Source organism: Bubalus bubalis, chromosome 8, assembly GCF_019923935.1.
Source record: "Bubalus bubalis isolate 160015118507 breed Murrah chromosome 8, NDDB_SH_1, whole genome shotgun sequence".
Classification (NCBI taxonomy): Eukaryota; Metazoa; Chordata; class Mammalia; order Artiodactyla; family Bovidae; genus Bubalus; species Bubalus bubalis.
In genome coordinates, this window is record NC_059164.1 from 45699546 (window position 1) to 45716171 (window position 16626).

The 16626-nt window shown below is 43.3% G+C and overlaps 1 long non-coding RNA gene across 1 annotated transcript in view; it reads left to right on the top strand.

Moving 5' to 3' along the window:
- The window catches only part of LHFPL3, a 658997-nt gene that overhangs the window by 629292 nt on the left and 13079 nt on the right, over positions 1 to 16626 (top strand). The window contains exon 3 of the long non-coding RNA XR_006553063.2: positions 12407 to 12454. This is a non-coding gene — a long non-coding RNA (LHFPL tetraspan subfamily member 3). The remainder of the gene's footprint in view (positions 1 to 12406; positions 12455 to 16626) is intronic.

The following is a 16626-nucleotide window of genomic DNA, read 5'->3' on the forward strand; positions in this document are numbered from 1 at the left end:
CTCTTTGCATTTCCACAGCACCTGCCCTAACTCAGGCCTTTCCCCAGACTCCTGCAAGCCCTCCCCTGCCCTTCTCCACCACCTTAAGCCCTCCCAGTCCATTCTCACCAACCAGATGTATATCCCTAAGGAGTGATTTGCTTTATGTGGTGCTCCTGCTACAGAACACCCCACGGGCCTCCTGGCCTGGCAAGAAAAGCCCACCACGAGCAGGCTTTGTCCTGCTCTCCCACCCTGTCCCCAGCTGCTTCCACTCATGTCCAAGCAGTCCAGTCCTCCCTGGAATGCCCACCTTTCCCTGGAATTCCACCCCAGGAGTGCCCAGCTGGTCTCATCTCTGCCTTCAAAGGGTCTGCCAAGCTTCTCTCATCAAAGCAATTCTTCATGAATCTTTCACTTATCTCTGAACCGCAAGAAAGTATTCCCACTTCTATGGCTTTATTCTCCATACCTTTCTCTCCCTGTATTTTATTACTTGATTATCTCTCCTATTGGATTACATTTCCTAAAGGGCAGGGGCAGAGTTTTGTTGGTCACTGTATTGGCTGCAGCCCCAGGCAATTCTGAGTTTCTGTGAGCTGGTTTGGTAGTTATGGGTAATTATCCTGGCAGCTCTATGGGATACACTACAGGCTTGAAGACACGGTCACTGGCCCTGGAGAGCTCAGAGGCTCAGTCACCTCCTTGGTTCCCACGTTCCCTCTTCTCTTCCAGAAGAGCTTAGGCTAGTGTTATAAAGTGGATTGCGTCCCTCCGCCAAAATTCACACGTTTAATCTTAACTCTTAGTACCACAGAAAGTGACTTTGTTTGGAAAGGGTCTTTACCAAGATAAACAAGCTAAATGAGGTCATTAGAGTGGATCCCAATCCAGCTTGACTGGGCTCCTTGTAAAAGGATATGTGGACCCTGAGGAAGTCAAGCCTAGAGACACTGAAAGGACATCACCCATAAGCCAAGGAATTCCAGAGGCCGCCAGCAGCTGGGACAGAGGCCTCAAACAGGTCCTTCCCTCACAGCTCAGAGGAGGAACCCACCCTGTCCACACCCTGATTTCTGACCTCTGGCCTCCAGATTGGGAGACAGTAACTTTCTTTTAAGATAAACCAGCCAGTCTGTGGTGCTTTGCTAGGGCAGCCCCAGCAAATGCGTACAGCTGGGTTCCTGAGCAACAGGAGGAAGGCAAAGCCAAGCCATGGAGATGCTCTGGGCAGGAGAGCAGTGGACCCCCCAGCATGAGTAGCCCCTGGCAGCAGCTGAGCCGAGGCTGAGGGCCAGCAGTTGGACACAGCTCTCTAAAGAGAGTACTCCGCTTCTGTGCTTGGGCAGAGGCGGGCAGCACTGGGGATGGGAGCAGGAAACCCCACTGAAGGGCAGAGTGTCCTTCCAGGCTCCAGATGCTTCTAGGCAAACTCTTTTAAAATGAAAGAAATGGAAGGACAGCCTAAACTCTGCAGAGGCTCGGCGCTCTGCCCAGAAACCGCTTCCTAATCACCTCCTTCCACTGTGGATTCTGGCACCTCCCTCCTCTGCATCATGGGGCTGGGGATGTGGACAGGCCTTTTCTCCTGACTCAAAGGGGAATTTCCTGAACCTCCTTACCCAAAATATGCTCTCCCACCCCGGGAGCCTCACCAGACACGCTCATTGTTTGAAGATTGATTGGATATAATTAGGTTCGCTGAGTGGAAGGGCTTCCCATGAGCAGACAAGAAAACTAAGGAGTGTTGGGCCTCGCATTCAGGCTGGCAGCTGGCAGGAAACGAGACAGAACTTCTGCCCCCTGGAGTCAGCCCCATAACCTCCTATGGTGAAGGCAGCAGGCAGGGAACAGCAAGAGCAGAAGCCATGATCTCAGGAGGAAGCGTGTGCCTGGGGCCTGGGGCCATGGAACAGCTGTGACGCTGTATACAGCCAGCAGGCCCCTGGCCGAGCACACACGGACACACCAGGCCCTTGCTCTGAGCCCTTGAAGCCTATACTGCCCAGGACAGGAGCCACTGGCCACAAGTGGTTACTGGACCCTGGAAATGTGACTAGTCCTTCAAACTGAGACACGTAGCTAGAGTGAAATACATACTGGACTTGGAAAACTTAGTTATGAAATAAATGAACATAAATGTTAATATTTTAAAATACTAAAGACAAAGTGTTAGTTGCTCAGCGGAATCTGACTCTGCGACACCATGGACTGTAGCCCACCAGGCTCCTTAGTCCATGGGATTTCCCAGGCAAGAATAATAGAGTGGGCTGCCATTCTCTTCTCCAAGCGATCTTCCCGACTCAGTGATCAAACCCAGGTCTGCAGCATTGGAGGCAGATTCTTTACCATCTGAGCCACCAGGAAAGCCCCTTTAAAATGGATACTGTGTATATATGTGGTGTTAAATAGATTATATTACTAAAATTAATTTCACTTATTTCTTTTTTGCCTTTTTAAATATGGTGACTAGAAAAGTTTATAAATTACACGTGAGTCTCACATTTATAATTCTCTTGCCTGATCTTAGCATAGCCCAGTGGTGGCCCTAGTCTCAGTTCCCTTTTAAGGAGATAATGCACAGGCCCTGAGGGGTTGAGGAACTTGCTCAAAGACACACAGCCAGCATGAAGAGGAAAAAATAAACAAAAACCAAGGGACTACAGGAGTGGTAGGAGAATGATGAGTATGGCTTGAACTAGGACAGTGGCAGGGAGAGAGGGAAAATGAGCAGATGGAGCCCCTTTCTCAGGTAGAAACACTCTCCGCCAGGGGTCGTGTGTGAGGAGGAAAGGGTGACCCCGGGTTCTGGTCTGAGGTCTAGGAGCATTTGGGTCACAGGACCTGAGTGACACAGGGAAAGAGGCACCAATGTAACATTCAATCCCAACTTTTCCATTTACTCACTGTCTTATCTGGACATTATGTCACCTCTTGGGACTCAATTTCCGCAGCTGGAAAACAGGAATAAAATAATAGAACCTCTCATAACAGAGTTGTCATGAAAAGGGAACAGGAAGGTGTGTTTAAAAGCACTGCATACAAGTTTGTTGGTTAATTGTTTAAAAAGAGAGAGAGGTTTCAGGGACCTAAAACATTCCTGGCGTCCCCTCTCCTGTCATTTCCCAGGCTTCCTGACCAGTGATTAGGTCCCGGGCCACCTCCCCTGGGAAGCACATCCTGGAGAGCACCAGCGGAATGGCTTCTGTATCCCAGGGAGGCTGCCTAACTAAGGTCACAGCCCCTGTCTCACCCAAGAAGCTAGGCCAGGGCCACAAAGCCCAACAAACTCTCATAGTGTCAGGTCAGCCCTGGGAAGAAATCCAAGAGGTGGGACCCATCTGAGCTCCTCTTCCACCCCCCCACTGACCGCCCCCCAACAAGGGTCAGGATTCCTGGTGCACAGGCCCACAGATGCTCAGTGACATACCTTCAGGGGCAAACTCAGCTCCCTCTCAGAGACTGTCTTCACTGTGCCAGGACAGAACCCTCCATCCTGTCCAAAGCCACTATATTCTAGGAGAATGGCACCCCTGGAGTTGTGCAGCAAGACCTCTGCAAATTAAGGTCATGCTTAGTCCTGCAAAGCCCAGGCACAGATCTGCGAGACGGATGGAGGGTGTTTTGAGAGTTCTCTCTGTCCCTTTCTGTAATCCCAGGCAGGTGCCTTCCCTGAGTCCTCCTCTTCCTTACACACCATAGTCCCAGATGGAAGGAGATCTGAACTGAATGAGGGGTCCTTCTGCCATCCTGCCCTGCCCTTGATCCTGACCTTGGTATACTCAGTTCACATTCCTATCTGTCATTTCTGTTATATTGGGCAAGGTAGATCCTACTCTAGTCTGGTTTGTGGTGCTTAGTAAATGTTTGTTGAATGAATGAATGAATGAGTAAGTCTGTTTCTGCTAAGATCTCTACCAATAATTGTTTGCCACAGAGATTGTTGTATTATAAGGGCAGGTTCTTTATTATTTTTTTCTTAATATATATATTTTATTGAAGTATAGTTGACTTACAATGTTTCAGGTGCACAACAAAGTGATTCAGTTATACATATACACATATATTATTTTTGATATTATTTGCCATTATAGGTTATTACAAGATAATGACTATAGTTCCCTGCACGATACAGTAAACCTTTGTCGCTTGTTGCACATCTTTTTAAAATTAGAAATCTAGCATTCTCTTCATACTAAGTCAAACAAGTAGAATCAAAATGTCATAAATTTTTAGTTAGGCAAAAATTCCTAAGTTTTCTAAAATATATATTATATTTATTATGTATGTATATGTATACAAAAGCTTTTCTACTATGCTTGATAAAGGCTTCAGAAAGAACATGAAAAAAGAGAGATGGAGAAGTTGGAAAACATAAATGAAATGAAATGGGAGCACTGAATATGAAATAGAAAAAAGTGAAACAAACTACATAAAAGTAAAAGATCATTATATAGTCCAGTCGTTTTTAAACATAACAATGGCAATTTCTTTCAAACCAAAACAACTTCAAGAGCCAAAGGACTGACCACTCTACTATGGTGTACCCTTTGTGATCTTGTGGAAAAGGAAATTTTTCAATCCTTCTCAGATGATACAAGTAGGCAACAACCTACTGCTAACACTTGCCCCAGCCTCCCTGTGAACAGTTTCAGGTGGACTGGACAAACCCCTGGGGGAGAACTTTCCAGCTGTATTCCCTGGCAGAATTCTCTGTAACAAGGCTGACTTTTCTCATATTTTCACCCAACTTCAGTATCCAGGCCTGGGATATCAGGGCCACACTTTCCACACCTTCTGAAGGAGCCTCACCTCCTGATTAATCTTCACAGAGCTTTTCCACATCTCCTATTTTTAACCCTTTGTGAATCATTTCTCATCAGGGCTAGAGTCTAGGGTGAGATGATTTAAGGTACTCCCCGCAAGGTATAAAATTTAAGGGGGCACCAAAAACCTCAGTAATTTTAAGATTAATAATATTTGGATTAATCATTTAAAAAAATCAGAACTAATGCAAAATAATCCACGATGAACAAAATATCAGAAAACATTTTAATTATATTAAATATTATTTATCTTGGTTATTGAGTTTCTTGTCACTCCCTTAAATTGTGTACTGAGGCGAGTACCTCACTCAGTCCGGCTAGTTTCAGTCGCAGAAGAGTGGAGTGCACTAACCTCAGCTCTCCGTCTCTAACTGCTGTTGGCTTTAGCATAGACTTTAACTAGTGAGAACCAGCTTGAAGGAGATCAGCAAGTTGGTGATTGGTCTGGAGCCCAATACGTCTGTCAGAAAGCCAGGGAAACAGATAGGCAGGGGGCCAAGTCCATTGTTCCAAAGTTTCCACAGGCCTTGAATGGCCCTTGGGCTCTGCAGTCTGGTGATCAGAGGTGTAAAGATTTCTGAACAATTCCAGGCCTTTGATATGGTTGCCAACACCCATATTTTTCATCCTGGGAATAATGCCACAGAGGGTCACAGCATCCCTCCCCCACCGAAGTGAGGAAGTGTCTGCTGGTGGCGGGTGGGGACAGGTCCTATGAGGGCAAAGTTCGGAAGGACAGAGGAGTCTTTCTTATCCTGACTGCCTGTTCTTTTCCCTCTGGTACACACTGACCTCCCCACCCTTTTGCACTTTCAAAACCTGTGCTTGTCTTATTCCTCTGTTGCCCTTGGTCAAACCAAACACATCACTGTTCCTCCCTATGGAGGAGTAGTCCCAATACTTCCCAGCATGTAAACATTTCCTTTGGCTGGTTTAGAACTTGGCTCTGGCTCTATTCTTGTGTCCCAACCCCACTGCAATTTCTTTTCTTAAAAAATGCAAGAGAGTGACCTATCTTGTTATGGAAGCAGGGAGACACAACCTCAGGTTCCTCTAATTAAGCCTTTAGAACTCCTCTGAAGAACTGGGGTATCAAATTCATCAACAAAGTCCTTTCTGGGGAGGCACCATCTGGGGATGCCCATCCCCCCTCCCCCCTCCCCCCGCCCCCGCCAAAAGGAGGTATCTGTGCTAATTTGACTGCTGTTTTGGAGGAATGCAGGTGAAGGAGAGGTAGTTTCCACTAGGCAAAATGTTTTTTCCACTTCCGTTCTTTGCTATTTTGCTGTCTTCCGGTGTTAAACCACCAGAGTTTCGGAATCAGATGAAACATAGTGTAGGCCTGCCACATGGCCTCCATCCCCCCAGAACCTGGTGACTCAAAGAGATTTCACGGTGCCATTGAAAGGACAGGCTTTTGCAACGGCAGAACTCACTGTTCCAAACCAGGCTTTAAGCCTGGATCTCTTGAGGTTTTTCTTCCTAATAGTGACCTGGTGTAGGTGTGCATGTTTTTCAGTGCCCACAACTTCCTAGGAATGACTAGGGGGTCTCTCTCGCCATTATCTGGCCCTTGTGAGGAAGCAAGGAAATGCAGCAGGGTGGGGGAAGCCCCTTCAACGACAGCCCGACGACAGCAGATCCGGCTCTCAGGACCGGAAGTGTGGGCGTGTGTTATGTTGCCGCGCAACCAAAAGCAACCAAGCAGCAAACCTCAGAAGGCACAGCCGGTTACGGAAGGGGGAGCCTCAAGCACTTCGTGTCCCCCAGAGACTGGGCCCAGCTCGATCAAAGGAAAAGTCAGCATCCAAAAGTCCACAATGACGCAAAGGAAGCCAGGGGAAACAGTCAATGGCGAGTCACCATTGATTCACAGTCTGAACGGTAGAGCAGGACCAAGCTGCAACCGGCAGCCGCTCGTAGCCCTCGCTTTACTGATAAAGGAACCGGAAGCAGGAAAGTTAACTAATCCGAGTCCCACTGCCAGCGTCAGACCCAGAACCACCGCTCTATGGCCTTCTGTTTGTATAGCTTTAACAGTTTGCAGACTTTCTTTCTCACGTGCTTTAGTTTCTTCTGATCCTGAACTAAGAGCAAATATTTATCCTTCAAGGGAGAGGCCAAATGAGGACTGCTTCGTTTCCTCATCTGAGAGGATAAGAGTACTTTTTTAATGGAAGTCTTACTAGGATTAAATGGGTTGAAAATGTTGAGGTTTCAAGAGGATATAATAAAGACACCCCTCATCCATTACAAAGCTCTGAGTAGTTAAGAAATGGAGAGGAACAACTCAAATAAATGGAATCAAAATATCAACTTTACTCTCCTAGGTTTTCTATTGAAGTCAGTGGTTTATATGTGTAGTTAAGTGAACCCCAGAATTAGGCTAGGTGCCCACGCAGGCTGGGGCAGGCCGCCCAGCTGTGAACTCTCCCTGAAAACCACGCTTTAGGGGAGAAGAGAACCAATAGGGGCTCTGGAGGAGACCTGCTGCAGAGAGAAAGAAGAGAGAGGCTGAGCTACGCATTTGGGGTTCCTACCCACATATTCACCACGGAGAAACTGCTGCTCCTCCCCCTTTCCTGGCCTCCTGTCCTTCCCCACTCCTAGGGAGGAGTGAGTCAAGGAAAAAGGAGAGGTTAGAAATTTTATGCCAGAAGTGCTTCAGCCATGTGGAAGGACATATCAGGGGTGAGGAAGAACTTTTTTCCCACCCTAGAAGCCCCATAAATATGCGTAAACACTTAGTACTTGGTACAATAGTTAAGTGCTCAATAAAACTTAGTTGTTACTATTATTTTTCTAGTTATAGCCTATTAGTCATAGTAGAGACTGCCTTACCTGCCGCACAGTCTGATTTCTCTGTGTCTGCCCTTATTAGATGTGTGACCTTGGCATGTTATTTAACATCTCTAAACCTCAGTGTGCTCCTCATAACAGTAATGTTGCTTAATCTCGTCACGTCTGACTCTTTAGGAACCCTATGGACTGTAGCCTATCAGGCTCCTCTGTCCATGGGATTTCCCAGGCAAGAATACTGGAGTGGGTATCCTTTTCCTTCTCCAGGGGATCTTCCTAACCCAGGTATCAAACCCACATCTCCTGCATTGGCAGGTGAATTCTTTACCAGTGAGCCACCTGGAAAACCCAATAATAATAGTACCTACCTTATAATTGGAGGTAACTACATGATTTAAGTGGAAAAGACTTAGCACGAAGCCTGGAGCATATTTAATATTCAATGAATGGTGACTGTTGCTCTTATAAAAAGAATCTGGGAGTCACAGCAAAATAAATGCAAAATTAAGACCGAGACATGATTGATTTAGAAGAGGCATGTAAAGGAAAGCCTCACTACTATCCATTAAAATTAGAGCAATTGCTCCCATTGGATCTACAATCTGGCCACCTGAGAGTGAAGCCTTGAAAGTACTGCCAAACATTTTGGGCTTTTTCCTGTCACTTTCCGGGCTTCCCTTGTGGCTCAGATGGTAAAGAATCTGCCTGTAATGTGGGAGACGTGGGTCTGGAGGATCCCCTGGAGAAGGGAATGGCCACCCACTCCAGTACTCTTGCTTGAAGAATCCCATGGATGGAGGAGCCTGGTGGGCTACAGTTCATGGGGTCGCAAAGATCAGACGTGACTGAAAGGACTGAGCATGCCATCACTTTCATACAAAGAGGAGAAAGTCTCAGTCTAGTGTTGACCTTGGGAAGATGATGATATTCTCGAAGCTGTGAGCTCCTTGGGAAGGATAACTAAGTGCTGTTTTATGTGTGGACCAAAATGGCTTGAGCCAGTCACAGAACCTAAGGACCACTGTCTGAGCTCCAGGAAGATAGATAATGAGGTTATCCGGTTCACTACTTTGTCTTTAGCACCTAGCACACAGCACACATTCATTAAATATTTACTGAATAAGTAAGTGAACTGGCAGATTGTTCTCCACATCAGCAATGGGGAGATGGTACCTGAGATGTGGTCTGACTCCTCATCTAGATGTAAGGAATGCTGAACCAGAAGCATTCCTACAATCCCTGACTTTGGTCTTGCTTAGGGTAGGAAGGAGGGACGGAGGGCGAGGAGACAAAGTTGCAAAATAGTAAGTAACCCACAGAACTAGAAATTGCTGCTTTTTTTCTTCAAACACCCAATGAGTATTATTTTGAATATAGAATTTTGAGTTACTCATGCTAAGGATTTCCTATGCCAAATAAGGTAAGAAAGAATGGAAGATGGAATATCTTAGCAATCAGGGTAAACTAGCAGTAACTCACTTTGAGACAGGGGTGGATGTAGGATGTTGGCAGGGTTAATCGGATTTTATCCTAAAGTCTCAGTCAGCCAAAGAAACTACTTTATGTAATAGCACAAGACTGAAAACAACACAGATGTCCATCTAGAAAGGGATCTACACAAATGGAGTACTGTGCAGCTGTGGAAAAGAAGCGGCTTTGTGTATCCACATGATCTCTGGAATATATTGTTAAGTGACAAAAACAAGATGTGCAACAGCATGTAGAGTATACTAGTATTATCTGAAGAAGGGAATTACTTATATGTATGGAATATAAACCAAACACTAGTAAAACTGGTTATCTTCAAGGAGAAGGGGGTCAAGTGAAGAGGAGAAAAATATACAGAAGACTTGACTTCTCCAATGTTCTTTATTTTGTAGGATTGACTTTGGAACCATGTCTATGTTTTAAATACTATAAAGCAAAAATTTTACAAGATGGGTTAAAAAAAGAAATTCCTAAAGATTGAGAGCAAAGGAAATGAATCTGTGTACTGAATTACTGGCAACTATACAGAAAGGGATTTGATTTAGGTCATATCTGAATGGTCTAGTGGTTTTCCCTACTTTCTTCAATTAAGTCTGAATTTGACAATAAGGATCTCATGATCCGAGCCACAGTCAGCTCCCGGTCTTGTTTTTGCTGACTGTCTAGACTGTCTCCATCTTTGGTTGCAAATATAATCAATCTGATTTTGGTGTTGACCATCTGGTGATGTCCATGTGTAGAGTCTTCTCTTGTGTTGTTGGAAGAGGGTGTTTGCTATGACCAGTGTGTTCTCTTGGCAAAACTCTATTAGCCTTTGCCCTGCTTCATTCTGTACTCCAAGGCCAAATTTGCCTGTTACTCCAGGTGTTTCTTGACTTCCTACTTTTGCATTCCAGTCCCCTATAATGAAATAATCTTTTGGGTATTAGTTCTAAAAGGTCTTGTAGGTCTTCATAGAACCATTCAACTTCAGCTTCTTCGGTGTTACTGGTTGGGGCATAGACTTGGATTACTGTGATATTGAATGGTTTGCCTTGGAAACGAACAGAGATCATTCTGTCGTTTTTGAGATTGCATCCAAGTACTGCATTTCGTACTCTTTTGTTGGCCATGATGGCTACTCCATTTCTTCTAAGGGATTCCTGCCCGCAGTAGTAGATATAATGGTCATCTGAGTTAAATTCACCCATTCCAGTCCATTTTAATTTGCTGATTCCTAGAATGTCGATGTTCACTCTTGCCATCTCCTGTTTGACCACTTCCAATTTGCCTTGATCCATGGACCTAACATTCCAGGTTCCTATGCAATATTGCTCTTTACAGCATCAGACCTTGCTTCTATCACCAGTCACATCCACAACTGGGTATTTTTTTGCTTTGGCTCCATCCCTTCATTCTTTCTAGAGTTATTTCTCCACTGATCTCCAGTAGCATAATGGGCACCTACTGACCTGGGGAGTTCTTCTTTCAGTATCCTATCGTTTTGCCTTTTCATACCGTTCATGGGTTAGGGTTAGCATATTAAAAAGCAGAGACATTACTTTGCCAACAAAGGTCTGTCTGGTCAAGGCTATGGTTTTTCCAGTGGTCATGTATGGATGTGAGAGTTGGACTGTGAAGAAAGCTGAGCGCCAAAGAATTGATGCTTTTGAACTGTGGTGTTGGAGAAGACTCTTGAGAGTCCCTTGGACTGCAAGGAGATCCAACCAGTCCATCCTAAAGGAGATCAGTCCTGGGTGTTCATTGAAAGGACTGATGCTGAAGCTGAAACTCCAATACTTTGGCCACCTCATGCGAAGAGTTGACTCATTGGAAAAGACCCTGATGCTGGGAGGGATTGGGGGCAGGAGGAGAAGGGGACGACAGAGGATGAGATGGCTGGATGGCATCACCGACTCGATGGACATGAGTTTGGGTAAACTCCGGGAGCTGGTGATGGACAGGGAGGCCTGGTGTGCTGCGATTCATGGGGTCACAAAGAGTCGGACATGACTGAGTGACTGAACTGACTGAACTGATACAGAAAGGAATTATTTCTAATAACTTTATAATATAGTAAGCTAACTCTATCCCTACTGTGATATATCCTAAAGATAAAAGGAACTATGTCTTAGTTTGCCAGGGCTGCTATAAAAAAATACTGCAGGCTGGGTGGCTTACACAACAGGATTCTCCTACCTCACAGTTCTAGAAGCTAGAAGTCCAAGATCAAGGGGTCAGCAGGATCGGTTTCTTCTGAGGCTCCTCTTCTTGGTGTGTAGATGGCTATTTTCTCATCTTCACACAGTCTTCTGTGCAGTCTCTCTTAATCTCCTCTTCTTATAACACCACCAGTCATAGGATTAGGACCCACCCTAATGAATTCAACCTTAATTACCCCTTTGAAGACCCCATCTCCAGATATTGTCACTTTCTGAGGTATTTCAGCATATAAATTTGGAGGCACACAGTTCAGCCCATAACCGACTATAAAGAAATTTAAAACTATATTCCATGCTGCAGTGGTAATATTGGTATTGGGGTATGTGTATAGTTTTTAGCCTGAACCAAGCTCCTAGACACCCTGAAGCAAAGATAAACCATACCTGTTTTCCTTTCTAAATTCCTGACCCAAAACATCATGAGCAAAATTTAAAAGTTAAGAGGTACAATGGGGTGGGAGGTGGGAGAGAGGTTCAAGAGTGAGGGGACATACGTGTATCTGTAGCTGATTTGTGTTGATATATGGCAGAAAGCAACACAGCATTGTAAGGCAATTATCCTCCAATTAAAAATAAATTAATTTTAAAAATGTAGTAATTTAAGCTGCTGAGCTAAGTGATAATTTGTTACGCAACAATAGTAACAAAAAGAGAAGCCTTTCTTGTCCTCACCCCCTACAAAGAAAAGCAGTTTTCAGGCAGGTGGTGGGGCCTGAATTTTATCAATCTTCTAGATATCATTCTACCTACCACTTTGCAGGATTAGGGAACACGATAGGGGAACATGATGTCACAAAAATATAATCAGGAAAGTCCAGAATGTGGAAATCTCTACAGGACAAACAAACTGGCTTTTTCAACAACGCAAACAAAAAGTTGCAAGAGGAGAAAAAGAAGGGAAATTTGTTGGTTAAAAAACTTGAGAGACAGATCAAGAGGTAAATTTGCCTTGGGGGCATCGGGTCCTGATTCAGACAGACCAAAACAAAAATATTTATTTATGACACAATTGGAAAAATTTGAATGCTAACTGGATATTTTATGTAATTAAAATTAATCTTTTCAAGCTTGATAATGTTATTGTAATTATAGTTTGTCCTGTTTTGTTTTAAGGGTCTTTATCGTAAAGAGATAGATGCTGAAGAATATGGATGAAATGAGGTAAGGTGTGGGGTTTTTGTCAAAGTAATTGTGTATTTTGTGTAATCTGGGGGCCCATGAAGTGGTAGGATATAGTTGAAACATAATTGGTCATAGGTTGGTAATGTTTTAAGCAGGGTGATGAGTGTATAGGAGCTTATTTTATGATTTTATGTTTGAAAATGTCCAGTAATCAAAAGTGGTGTTGATGTTATTGCTTATTTTTTTGAGCAGAAAACTATCCTTCAAATGTTTGAAGGTACAATTCACTGAATAAGCATTTCATTCCATATTAATTGAACACTTACTGTGTGCAGGCACTCAGTTAAACTCTGAGGCTGCAGATGTGGGTTGATCACAGTAAGATGTGGATTGGTCACGGTACTGCCTCTGAATCTAGTTTATGGTCTAGTGGCAAAGAAAGCCTGTACACAAATGAAGTATAGGACCAAAAACATACTAAGTATTACAAAAAGGAATAGACTGTCTAGAACAGTTTCAAAAGCATTTATCTTTACCGAATCCATTCCCACACACCCATGGCTTAGATGCTTGATTCAGCATTTACATATGAGTGTTCCAAGACCTAGCATAATAAAAGTTTGAATGTGTATAGAAAATGTGACCTCAAACTATTTGAAAAACTGTGTTATGATATGACTGCAGCTTTTCCAGCATTACAGAGCAGGGGAAACTCCATGTATCTACTGCATGCTTGTCTTAGTCAGCTAGGGTTACCACAGCAAAATACCATACATGGGGTGGCTTAAACAACATTTATTTCTCACTGTTGTGGAGGCTGAAAGTCCAAGATCAAGGTGTCAGCAGATTCAGTTCCTGATGATTGCCTTCTTCCTTGCTCAAAAATAGCAGCCTTCTGGCTGTGTCCTTACGTGGAGAGAAAGCATGAGTGTCTGAGTGTCTCTTCTCTAATCCCATCACGAGGGCCCCAGTCTCAATGCTGCCACCTTAAACTAATGATCTCCTAGAGATTTCATTTCCAAATATCATCACAGGAGTTAGGGCGTCAGCATAGCCATATGGAAGGGAAACAGTCCATAGCAGCAGTCAACTTCAATGTATCTTCAAGGTACAACCCACAGACCCAGCTATAACACCATGACCTGTTGAGCTTTTAAAAATATTCAGTATCAGAAATCTTGGCCCAGATTCAGTAGGTCTAAGTCGAGCCCCAGCATCTGACTTTTTAATAACCTTCTAGTAACTATGGCACCCCACTCCAGTACTCTTGCCTGGAAAATCCCATGGACGGAGGAGCCTGGTGGGCTGCAGTCCATGGGGTCACTAAGAGTTGGACACGACTGAGCGACTTCACTTTCACTTTTCACTTTCATGCATTGGAGAAGGAAATGGCAACCCACTCCAGTGTTCTTGCCTGGAGAATCCCAGGGACGGGGGAGCCTGGTGGGCTGCCGTCTATGGGGTCGCACAGCGTCAGACATGACTGAAACGACTTAGCAGCAGCAGCAGTAACTATCTCAAGTATCCTAGATGAGAACCACTGACTTGGAAATGGCCTGCCACATGTCGGGGGAGGGGCAACTAAAACATGAAATTCCATAAGGTCAGTATTTCCATCCCCCAATTTCTACTTTCTAAGTTTTTAAAATTAATTTTTATTGGAATATAGTTGATTTACAATGTTGTATTAGTTTCTACTTTACAAGAAAGTGAATCAGTTATACATATATTCACTTTTTAATTTTATTTTTAAATTAATTTTTATTGAAATATAGTTGATTGACAATGTTGTGTTAGGTTCTGCTGTATCTGCAGAGTGAATTGGTTATACATATACATATATCCAATCTTTTTTAGATTCTTTTCCCATATAGGTCATTACAGAGTATTGAGTAAAGTTCCCTGTGCTGAAACAGTAGGTTCTTATTAGTAATTTATTTTATATATAATAGTGTGTATATGTCAATCCCAGTCTCCCAACTTATCCCTCCTCCCCGCCCCCATTTTCCCCCTTGGTAACCATAAATTTGTGTTCTACGTCTGTCACTGTCTATTTCTGTTTTGTAAATAGGTTCATTTGTACCAGTTTTTTAGATTCCACATATAAGCAGTATCATATGATATTTGTCTTTCTCTGTATGACTTACTTCATTCACTATGACGATCTCTAGGTCCATCCATGTTGCTGTAAATGGCATTATTTTGTTCTTTCTTATGACTGAGTAATATTCCATTATATACATGGACCGTATCTTCTTTACCATTCCTCTGTGATGGACATTTAGGCAGGTTCCATGTCCTGGCTACTGTGAATAGTGCTGCAGTGAACATCGGGGTACCTGTATCTTTTTGAATTATGGTTTTCGCCTCATATATGCCCAGGAGTGGAATTGTTGGATCATATGGTAGTCTTAGGTTGTTTTTTGTTTTTTGTTTTTTTTTTTAATATTCTTGAGCTTTTTTTTCTTTGACTCTTAATGAGTTTTATTTTTTAATATTTATTTATTTTTTAATATTTGTTTGGTTGTGTTGGCTCTTTGTTGCATCTCTCAGGATATTCATTTCAGTGTATTCATTTTCCTCTCTACTCGTGCACAGGCTCTGTGGTTGCAGTGCCCAGGCTCAATTGCCCTATGGCATGTGGGATCTTAGTTCCCCAACTAGGGATTGAAATCATGTCCCCTACATTGCAAGGCAGATTCTTAACCACTGGACCACCAGGGAAGTCCCCATTTTTAGGTTTTTAAGAAACCTGCATACTGTTATTAGCAATATGCAGGTTTCTGAAATTAGCGAATGTCCAATTTACATTCCCACGGACAGTGTAGGAGGGTCCCCTTTTCTCCACACCCTCTCCAGCATATATTGCTTGTCGATTGTTTAAATGATAGCCATTCTGACAGTGTGAGGTGGTACCTTGTAAGTTTAGATTTGCGCTTCTCTAATAATTAGTGATGATGTTGGGCATCTTTTCATGTGCCTCCTGGCCATCTGTATGTCTTCTCTGAAGAAATATCTATTTAGATCTTTTGCCCATTTTTTGGTTATTCCAGCTTGTATCTGCAGTATTTTCTTTGGCTGCAGCACTTCAGAAAGCCACATGACGTTTTGGGGTTGTTGTTTTTTCCTTCCCAGAATGAGAAAACTCTTCTTCAACACAGGACCTTTGCATTTTCTTTCCTCATATTTCAACTTCATTTAATATGTTTGCACCCACCCAAGAAAAAAAAATTTTTTTCTAGACTGTTTCAAGGGATTACACACATGATTTATTAAAATATACATTCCTTGTAAAACTGTGACTTTGCTTTCAGTTCACTAAAATGTGCAACACATTTCATGGGATTAATTTCTAAAACACTTTGGGTCTTAGAATGGGTTTCAAGATGCTACAACTAACTATTGATTAGTCGCAAACTGATTTGCTTAATTTGTTAAAATTTTGCTTCCTCTGCCTGTGTCACCATTGCCCGCCTGTATGTGAGTTTTTGGCTTCAAACCACCAGCCTAAAATGATAGAGTTCTCTCTCCCATGTGTGCCGGGCACAGTGAATGACAGCAAGAAGGAAAATACACATCCCTCACCGTCAGGATTAAAATGCGTACGGGGAGAGAAGAAATCACAAGGGATTATCAAAACAGTGTAAGGCAGTTTATAAAGTAATGACCATGTTCCAAATTTTTCCTTGTTTAGATTCCTTTTAGAATGTGTATTTGTCTGCCAGCTTAATTGACTAGATAAACTGAGTGATTTATTTTCTTCATTCCTCTGACCAAGCATGGGCTATCAGGGAAGGCAATCTGGCATTTTCCTAAGGCCTATGAAAATAACTTGAGCTTTGTATAAATTTGCATGAAGGAGAGGGAATAACTGTGATCTGTCACTGAAACTTTTGCACAAAGCTTAGGGGTCATCGGAGTTCTTTATTGAGAGGATTTGACTTCCAGGCCGTGCTTGGAATGAGCTGTCGTCAGGGACATTCTCCACCCTCTTCTCCTTTCACTCTCACTTCGGTCATTGCTGTTATGTAAACTCAGTCATTCTTTCCCTTCAAGCTCAAGTTTGCTCATCTGGGCAGTACCTTTTTCCAATGGACCAGCCTTCTGTAACCTCTACAGGGAGCTTTGTCACAAACATGGGTCCTAATTAACCTCATGAACTGGCAGAGGGATACTTAAACTCTTATGTTTAAGAACTCATCTCTTTTTAA